This window comes from Musca domestica, unplaced genomic scaffold, assembly GCF_030504385.1.
Source record: "Musca domestica strain aabys unplaced genomic scaffold, Musca_domestica.polishedcontigs.V.1.1 5, whole genome shotgun sequence".
Classification (NCBI taxonomy): domain Eukaryota; kingdom Metazoa; phylum Arthropoda; class Insecta; order Diptera; family Muscidae; genus Musca; species Musca domestica.
The window spans coordinates 20,525,745-20,536,008 of record NW_026712346.1 but is presented as its reverse complement, the minus strand read 5'-3'; the positions used below and the strand labels follow the sequence as shown (position 1 = coordinate 20,536,008).

The 10,264-nt window shown below is 34.1% G+C and overlaps 4 long non-coding RNA genes across 5 annotated transcripts; 3 read left to right on the top strand and 1 right to left on the bottom strand.

The window, feature by feature from the left end:
• The first annotated feature begins 475 nt into the window (after positions 1-475).
• On the top strand, positions 476-3,270 carry LOC109614536 (uncharacterized). 2 transcript variants are annotated; one of them, XR_002195598.2, is made up of 3 exons: positions 476-883; positions 1,675-2,563; positions 2,629-3,270. It is a non-coding gene; the product is annotated as an uncharacterized LOC109614536 (long non-coding RNA). The 2 variants fall into 2 exon arrangements; XR_009343404.1 differs by having other exon boundaries at positions 947-2,563.
• A 4,712-nt stretch (positions 3,271-7,982) lies between these two features.
• LOC131804956 (uncharacterized) lies at positions 7,983-8,716 on the top strand. Its single transcript, XR_009343403.1, has 2 exons — positions 7,983-8,421; positions 8,494-8,716. It is a non-coding gene; the product is annotated as an uncharacterized LOC131804956 (long non-coding RNA).
• LOC131804955 (uncharacterized) lies at positions 8,445-9,073 on the bottom strand. Its single transcript, XR_009343402.1, has 2 exons — positions 8,675-9,073; positions 8,445-8,618 (listed from the first exon to the last, which is right to left on the bottom strand). It is a non-coding gene; the product is annotated as an uncharacterized LOC131804955 (long non-coding RNA).
• Positions 9,074-9,135: 62 nt separating this feature from the next.
• On the top strand, positions 9,136-9,794 carry LOC131804954 (uncharacterized). Its single transcript, XR_009343401.1, has 2 exons — positions 9,136-9,564; positions 9,621-9,794. It is a non-coding gene; the product is annotated as an uncharacterized LOC131804954 (long non-coding RNA).
• The last annotated feature ends 470 nt before the right edge of the window (positions 9,795-10,264 follow it).

Genomic DNA, 10,264 nt, shown 5'->3' with positions numbered 1-10,264 from the left:
ATGTGAAAGGGTTGTTGCCTTTCCGCGATTTTCTAACGATTGCTTGAAGTGTTGAGAGATTAGGACCAACAGCTAACAACTATACATTCAGGGGAATAATGTGAAAGCATTAAAATTAAATATTTTAAGAACTATTCTTCTGCATTTTCAATTTCATAATCCAAATTCCAAAAATGTATATTTTTGAAATTAAAGTAATTTATTGAAAATTAATTGTTTACATTTTTGGAGACATAACTCTGACACTTGTATTACGTTCAAAAACAAATTTATATGTGGTTGTTGTTACGATTTTGTACAACAACACTTGCTGTTACCTGTATTTTTCTACCATGAAAAAAGGGGAATACCATGGTACAATAAGGAGGTAGAACAACAAATTATAGGCAGCAATTTGTTTTCATTTACTACAACAAGAGAATGATTAACTTAATTTAGAACTATTATTGTCTTATTCTAACACGTATGTATTGTGAGATGCTACTTGCAAAAGAGACATGTTAAAGTTATATATGTATAGAAACATGTACGAAATTGATTAAAGGCTTGCTCTCGGCCTGAACAGTTGCTGACAGCGGGCTGAGGGCTGTCAAATAAATATTCTCTTAAAACTAAATAACAAAAACAATTCGAATGTGTCTGCTTTGCAATGTTAAACAGAGCGTTTACAATTATAAACATAAACAATTGAAAATAAATATAATGAGTGAGTGATTAAAGTGTATATAATAAAATAAGATAAATCACAGCGAATTCCAACTAACCATAATTTGGATATTATAAAATATAAAAATTAATGGCGAGATGGAAAACCAAATTGGAAATCCATACAGCAGAATTGGACGAATGGCTGCCTTGTATAGTAGGAGTTTAGTCTTTTCTGGTAAGTACTTATTGTTAAATAAAAATGAAAATGTTCCAAATACTTTATTCGCTCTTTCTATAGTAGATCGAACATGTGAATTAAATTTAAGCAGCATATTAAATGTTACTCCACGGTACTGCATGTTTGCTTTAAAAGGGATTTCCACACCTTCTAACGCCGTTCGTAGCAGCTTACTTTCCGGTACCACATGTTTTGAACATTTCCCCCATGCGTTCCTTATGCAGATAGCTTGAGACTTGCAGCATTAATGCATATACCCCATTTTTTATAATATTGTTGTATTATGAATAAGTGCTCCTCTACGTGACGTAGTGCATACTCTGGTGAAGCATTATGTGCATAAATTAAGCAATCGTCTGCATAGAGAATTGCTTTTGAATGAAATGTAGAGTGAGGAAAGTCATTTAGGAATGTGTTGAACAGAAAAGGTGCTAAGACACTCCCATGAGGAACCCCACTGTTAACTGAACCTTGGATTGACTTATCGTTTTTTATTTGTACAAAGAATTTACGATCGGAAAGGTAGTTTTGTATTATTTCCTCGTATTATTTTGATTAAAAATGGGTCCACACCCAGTTCAATGAGTTTATATACAATTGCTTTGTGGCACACGGAGTCAAAGGCTTTTTCTATGTCCAAGGATATGGCTACAGTACTGATACGATTTTTCAAATTTGCTGTAGTGTCGTTGTGGAAATTTAAAATGTGTTGAATGTTTTCATTGGAAACCAAATTGAAAGTTAGATATATGATTTGTAATGAACTCATTTTCTATTTTTTCTTTTAGGACATGTTCAAATATTTTACCGAGATTTGATAGGAGAGAGATCGGACGAAATCAGCAACACTTTCGCTATTGGCCTTTCTTGGGACTGGAACAATTTTTGCTAGCTTCCACATTTCGGGAAAGTAGCCATTATTGATAGAGTTATTACAAATGCATGTTATAATTCGCAGAGCAGTTTCAGGAAATTTGCGCATACAAAAATTTGAGATTCCATCAACTCCACTTGACTTTTTATTATTGGCCTTTTGTATAATTTCTTTGATTTTTTCAGGATTGGCGAAATGGTAATTATCTGTATTTGATATTGAGTTGAACTGTCTGTCGAATGTATATATACTTGGAGATATGGATGTGAGACAAGAAGAAATTTTGGATTGAAGAATATCAGTTGGAAATTCAGTTATAGTTTCTTGGAAGGAAAACGTATAGTACTGGTGGAAATAATTTGCAATTTCAGAATGATTAAAAACATTGGTGTTGTTGACCTGCAATTGCTGGCAGAACGGGTATTTCTTTCTGCCGCTGAACTTATAAATCTCTTTAAAAGCAGATGGGCCAGGTTTAATATCTTGGAGACGATTGTTGAATGTGTCTGCTTGTTCAATGCTTATTGATTCTTTTATTATTACTTTCAGAAGCTGAATTTGTTTGGATAATATACGATCATCGCTGCTCATTCTATTTCCTGTTCTATGAAATATCTTTTTTAATTCTTTCTGCCATTTATGTTTTACTTTTTAAAGCCGTTTGAATCTCTCAGAGAGAGGAAAGAGACCGTTGCTGATTGTGATTATCTGTGAGTGGGCATCGTGAATTGAGTTTAAACAGCTGTTGAAGGAGTCAACTAATCCATCAATATCTTCATTACTAAGATTAGTTTCTGCTGAAGGTAAGATGTGTTGAGAAGCGTTTTCAAGATCCCTACGGAAGTTCTCCCAATTTGTATTTTTGTAGGAAATATATGAAGGAGTAGCATTTAAAATCAAGTCGGTGCAATCCATTTTTATTGACATTTTTAACGGGAAATGGTCCGAAAATGATGGTAAAGACGAAATTACGAAGTTTGGTGTTATGTTGTCCAACAGATTGGAGCTGACAAGAAAATGATCCAAATAGGGAGGGCCATTCGGATATGACGGTGACACATCGCATACTCGAACTACGTCTAATATGTTTGTTTGCAGCCAAACTTTCAAAGATTTTCCGTTGGTATTCTCTGCAGAGTCACCCAGTCTGTGTTTCTTGAATTAAAATCCCACCGAAAATAAGGCCGTCATATCTTGCACACACTTGCATGAGTTTATCTAGATCAGCTTCCAGCTGATGAGCAGAATAATTGCAAGGGACGTATAAAGATCCCAACGCGAATTTTTTTCGAACTGAATTTTGTAGACATTCAATTTGAATCATGCATGCTTTTACGCCGACATCACTGATAACAATTTTTGTGTGCAATATGGACTTTTTTATTAAAACGGCTACGTGGCACTCTTGGATAAATCCCACATCGATGTTATTGGCCGAAAGCGTTCTTTGCAGATCAATTTGTCTACTTTTGTCATTAATAGATCTAACATTGAATGTCAATAAATTAAATATTCTATGGATCGTATTGCTGCTTGACTTTTTTAAGAATTCTAAGGAATTCTGCTTTGGCTTTTGATTTTTCCATGTTTTTAAAATCTTTTAAAAATATAAAAATTTTTGTTAAAGTGACATTTGTTCAGGTTCCAAAAAGGTAATCAGCCAGTTTTAAGAAATCTGTCACTATTAGTGGTTTCTGATTGGTTGAGTTGTTGTCATTCTGTCTAAAATGACTAGCAAACGATTTGTGTGGCGATGTATATGCCATACTAACGGCTTTAACATTTCTCATAGCTGTGGCTTTTTCTTCCTGAATTTTACTTATTTGAGTCTTTTTAAATGTAAAATATTTTTTATAAATTGGGCAACCCTTAAAATTCGCTGGGTGTCCAAAAGCTTGGCAATTTATGCAATATGGATCTGAAGATTCAGATCGTACTCTCTGACAATTACCAGGCTCGTGGAGTTTGTCGCATTTAACGCATTTGAATTCTGAGTTGCAGTTACGCGAGATATGACCCCACCGCTGGCACCTGTGGCATTGGGTCTCGCTATATTTTCTGTTGGGTTTTTCACAGTATACGTCCTGGTACCAAATGTTTTAAATGTGGTTTACATCTCCAGGTTTCTTTCCTGGGAACAATGACACTAAGAATAAACCTGTGTCAACCTGAGTGGTGAAGTTTGTGACTGATGCCACAGTGTTTGGGACAAGTAAGTCTAACTCGGCTTTAATTTCATTTCCGCCCTTGTAACTATAAAGGCCCCTTAAAATTAAGCCAACCTGTTTCAATTCCTTTGGAGTAAATGAATACGTGTGGATACCTTTCTCTCTCAAAAGGGACATCATTGAAGTATGCACCTTGTGGTCAGCAAAGTACAACTTGCTTTTGTTTTTGTTGACATTTTTCACTTTAAACCCAGATTCTGGGACAGATTCTTTGAGGGTATCAACTAGTGTTTTGATGTTGACGCTAAATACAAAAATGGGGGACACCATTTTGTTTTTGGTTGTGGCTGTGGTTTTCCTTTTGGCGGGTTTGGTTTGATTTGTGTTTCATTGGCAGTAGAGGAACCTTGTATATTGACATCAGCTAATACACTAAGGATGCCAAATCTGTTTTGGTCTAGAGGTTCATGGTTGGTCAATTTTTCTTTCAGTTCAGAAATGTCGATGTTTAATGGTGAAATCTCGTTGTCAATTCGCATTCGTTTGCGTTCTTTTGCATTGACTAGGTTTGTTGTTGTTTTACCTGGCTGTGCCAAAAAATCTGTGTTGTTGGAAGTTGACGCCACCGCTTCCACCACGTCAAACTCCATATCTGGTAAAGATGTAGACATCATTCATGCACAGAAGATGCAATTCTGATGCCCTAATGTTGAAATTTCAAAAAAATAATTTAATTTAAAATTTGATTTATTTTCCGCTTTAAAACAATACGTCTGACTTGATCTGATTTTTTTCGCATTGCCAAAATTTATATTCATAAATCCATTGTATACACTAAAGGTCTGCACAAGACGAATTGTATGAATTATGCTTTTTTTGACACACTGACTTTGTCTATTCAATCATGTGCTATGTATTTGATAGACAATGACAACCAACAACATCCCCCATTTCGATTCATGTGTGCCATTGTCTAAGGTTCGATCGTGGCATGGCTGACTCGAATATTTGCATGGTGTTCTCCATAAATGCAGGGTGTCAACGATGACATCGAACCGTGTCATCGTCAAATTGTGTGTCATTTGTGTACGTGTGCTTACATATTGAGAGAGTGTGTGTGTGTATTACTTTCGACGGTGAGGGAGTGTTTTTGTGTGTGCTGTAATTTTGAAGTAACAAACACGGCGTACATTAAAGTGAGTACGAAATCAATAATTAAAAAATATTATTTATAACGTAGTTGAGGGCAGAGATATTAAGAAAATTTATCAGTTTTTTTTAATAAGGATTGACATTTTGGATTGTTTCGTCAATAACCGAAATTTAAAAATTTTGTGTGGACCAACTATAAGTACCTGAAATATGTTATTATTCGCCAAGAAATACTTTATTATAAAAAATGTATTTTTTCACATATCGGAAAAACAGGTAGCGATTGCGCTTTGCCTTCATTACGTGTGTGTCTTTTTCGTTGGCAATTGTTTCATTATTGTTGTAATTTTTGCGATAGAACATGTTTGTATGACACATTATTCAACATCCCCTTTTATTGGTCATTACATGTTATGACGATAGGTTTGAGTCTGACCGACATGACGAGACATCGAGCATTTGGTTGGATGTCACGTACTGTTATGCGTTTGATCAAACAGGGCACAACATGACGAGCGTTTTCTCTCCATGGCATAAATAGAGAAATATGTCACACTTGCAGCCCTTTAGTATACACACAAAATCAAAAATGGGCCCTGTTTTTTATGCATTGGAATTTGACAAATAAAATGACAGCAATTGCAGGGATGGGAATGCTAATTTGAAATGAGGTTACTTTTTTTCATTGTACCATGGTCAATACATTGCACAATAAAGACGAGAGAGGGCATAGCAATAACCTGAATACAATTTTTTACTTAGGGCTAAGGTGTATTTATAAGGTGTATGCATCAGCTACAACAACTAACATTTTACAATAACAACATTGTTGTTATAGAAACTCTTAACTCATTCTGACAATTGAATTTGAAAGAAAAAAAAAACAAATAATTGTAAAAAAACAAATTGTCTTGCTTAAAAATATTCTTTAGAAAGAAAGGCTGCAACTACATTTCTGTTATTGAATTTTTCGCGCATATTAATATAAGTTGTGTTCTAGAACCTACAAATTAGTACTAATTCGGCCACAACGCATTCCCGTACTCCAAAAACTAGCAAAACTTGCAGCTTTCTCGAGAAAAAAATGTCGCTGAGTGGTGCACATATCTGCTTGTTTTAGCTACATGAATTTGGCCGAGCAGAAATGTGCATATTGTTAATTTGACATTTAATTGGCTGGGCTAACAAGGTTGAAAAATGTATTAATACATTTCAATTTTCGCGCGTCACAACAAAAATAAAGGAAATGATCAGCTTAACAACTAAAAGAAAAGCCAATATTTGCTGTGCAAAAAAAAACAAAAAGAGAAAATATGGAGCAACAGGTGTATTCACTTTTGGATGATTCCAGCACTGAAGAGGCCTAGCTGAATGAGGAATCAGATTATTATTTGTTATCATAGATTATTAATTTTAACTGTCTGTCAATCTGTTTAGTACGCTATTTTTCGAAGGAATCAAAATAGGTGGTTTGAGTTTTGCATATATTGAAAAACTATTAAGGATTATGCTTTGAGGAATGTTGAATAATGTGAACTATTGGGTAGTATTCTGGTAGTTTCAGGTCATTCTGCATCTAAACGCTCCCTGCAAAGTATTTTCAATATAGGTAAACTATTAAGAATACTTCCGTATAAAGGTAACCCCGAAGAATGGTCAAACGGACGTAAAAATTACAAAATTAAAAATTTGCACATCTAAATTTTTTATTTATTGAAATATATTATTAAGAAATATTAGGTAGCGTAATTGTTTTACAATAAAGGTAAAAGTATGTCACGGTTAATTTTTACGGGTTCATCATTCTCGACACATGAATAATTTTTAAGATTTAAACCAAACCAGCTGTATTTTCTTTGCAAGAGCAGACGTCTTCAACAACTAACGATTTCGCAAATAATTGCATAGATTTTTTCCATTAAATATGTTCTCATTTCCGTTTGAGCGAAACATGTATCTGTTCCCAGAGCTTATATTTATAAGTAATGCACGTTATCTGTTTTATTTTTTTAAATTCATTGAAAAAATTATTTATTTATTTTCAGGGAAGGTTTTGTCGATATTTAAATTGAAAACTTAGTTTACAAACAACTAAGTTTACAAATTGACAACTAAGTTCACTACAAAAACAAACTTTGCTGTGAAAAAGATCTGCTAATAAGACTTGAGTCGAACTTGGAGAGTTTCTAGCGTTTAATTCGCATATGCTAATTCGCAATAAGTTCGAAATATATACTACTTTCCAGAGAACGGCCCTTGTAAGCCAACATCTACACCAAATATGCCTGATGAGCCGCTTAACCAACGGCGAAACGCGCCGCATAGTGGTGAGTGTGTGATAGTGTCTATCTGGCTTTCCTTTTCACTGCAAATTTCAGATCATTAAGCTCGTCTCGAAAGAGAAACAAAATACAAAAATGAAAAAAGTTAAAAACCATATGATTGTCAATTACACCTTATTAAATTCACCTTGTTTAATAATGTCATAACCATGGTACAATAAAAAGGTAAGGTAGAGCTCCCAGCTGATTACAATTTCTAAGCGTGCCCGACTTCTGCCAATTTAGCGTATGTATTTGTTGTTTTGAAAAATAAAAACAAAATATTTTCAGTATCAATGAAAAAATAAACGTTGAAAGTAGTATTTATTCATATTGGTGTCCTTCAGCAAGGAAAATAATACATCTACCAATGTATAATTATGGTAGAATTAAGAAGGTAGTGTTATGCAATCATATGATTGCAATTTTTTTCAAAATTATTCTTTTGACAACATCTCATTGTCAAAATTTAGTTGTGTTCCAGAACCTACAAATTAGTACTAATTCTGCTACAACTCGTTCCCGTACTCCAAAAACTAGCAAAACTTGCACCTCTCGAGAAAAAAATAGCGCTAAGTGGTGCACATTTCTGCTTGTTTTAGCTACATGAATTTGGTCGAGCAGAAATGTGCATATTGTAAATTTGACATTTAATTGGCAGGGCTAACAAGGTTGAAAAATATATTGATACATTTCAATGTTCGCGCGTCACAACAAAAATAAAGAAAATTATCAGCCTGTTCCACGATGTCGAAAGAACACGTTCGCACAACTTTTACACGACAAACAGCTGATTTCCGTTCCACTAAAATCCATCAGAACGAAAATTTGCACGAAAATCAAAGCGAACGAAAACGTAAGCGTTTCAGTGTAATTTTGCGTTCCACTATCTTTTTTCTTTCGTACGCATGCGAACACAAATGTCAAAATCAGTCACTTGTGTGTTTGCTGTCGAATGATAAAAATTAAGGAAAATTGTTTTAACATAAACATTCCTTGATTGAAAATGGAAAGAAAAATGTAAGTAAAAATAATAAATGCAATTTAATCTGTGAACAACAAATATATATTTTTTTATTTTCTCAATTCCAGCACGAAAAAACTACACAGCTGCGGGCACTAGTTGAGTATATGGGGGAGAATCCTAAGTTCGCCAGAGGAGTGCCAATTTTTGGAAGCAGCAGGCAATCCCATGAAGACCACTGGAAGACACAAACCTAGAAAAAATCATTTTTTTATTATTTCAAAAATGTAAAAATACAATCATACTTACTGGTTGTTAGGTACTTCAAATAAATTCGAAGCATCTCTTAAATGCCTCCGTGGCACAATTTGAACCTCCTCCTCATCATCCATAAAAAATAGGGCTACTGATTCATTTTTTTTTCTTTTTTAAGAACACAAATAATCTGAACACAATCACTAGAAATTTTATTTTGTTTGTTTATTTACAATTTGTTTGTTTACAACTGAACTGTCAGTTGAGACAGAGCCACTGCTGCTTTTTCGCGTTTAAATTAGACATTTGGCGCTTTTTTTGCCTTATTTCGCGATTAATTTTGCCAAAAAATATTTTGCAACACTGAATCACGTAAGGCTATGCGAAAGAAAGAACGAAAGTTAGTGGAACGCATTCTTATGCGAAAGTGAGTGAGTAGCCTTCGTTCGTACAAATTTTCTTTCGAGATCGTGGAACAGGCTGTATAACTTAAAAACTAAAGGAAAAACTAACAGCCTGTTCCACGATCTCGAAAGAAAATTTGTGCGAACGAAGGCAACTCACTCACTTTCGCATAAGAATGCGTTCCACTAACTTTCGTTCTTTCTTTCGCATAGCCTTACGTGATTCAGTGTTGCAAAATATTTTTTGGCAAAATTAATCGCGAAATAAGGCAAAAAAAGCGCCAAATGTCTAATTTAAACGCGAAAAAGCAGCAGTGGCTCTGTCTCAACTGACAGTTCAGTTGTAAACAAACAAATTGTAAATAAACAAACAAAATAAAATTTCTAGTGATTGTGTTTAGATTATTTGTGCTCTTAAAAAAGAAAAAAAATGAATATTTCTGTAGCCCTATTTTTTATGGATGATGAGGAGGAGGTTCAAATTGTGCCACGGAGGCATTTAAGAGATGCTTCGAATTTATTTGAAGTACCTAACAACCAGTAAGTATGATTGTATTTTTACATTTTTGAAATAATAAAAAAATGATTTTTTCTAGGTTTGTGTCTTCCAGTGGTCTTCATGGGATTGCCTGCTGCTTCCAAAAATTGGCACTCCTCTGGCGAACTTAGGATTCTCCCCCATATACTCAACTAGTGCCCGCAGCTGTGTAGTTTTTTCGTGCTGGAATTGAGAAAATAAAAAAATATATATTTGTTGTTCACAGATTAAATTGCATTTATTATTTTTACTTCCATTTTTCTTTCCATTTTCAATCAAGGAATGTTTATGTTAAAACAATTTTCCTTAATTTTTATCATTCGACAGCAAACACACAAGTGACTGATTTTGACATTTGTGTTCGCATGCGTACGAAAGAAAAAAGATAGTGGAACGCAAAATTACACTGAAACGCTTACGTTTTCGTTCGCTTTGATTTTCGTGCAAATTTTCGTTCTGATGGATTTTAGTGGAACGGAAATCAGCTGTTTGTCGTGTAAAAGTTGTGCGAACGTGTTCTTTCGACATCGTGGAACAGGCTGTAATATTTGTCGTGCAAAAACAAAAAGAGAAAATATGGAGCAACTGATGTATTCACTTTTGGAAGATTCCAACAGTGCATGAGGAATCAGATTATTAATTATTATTATAGATAATTAATTTTAACTTATCGTCTTCAATAATCATTTTTTTACATTTTGG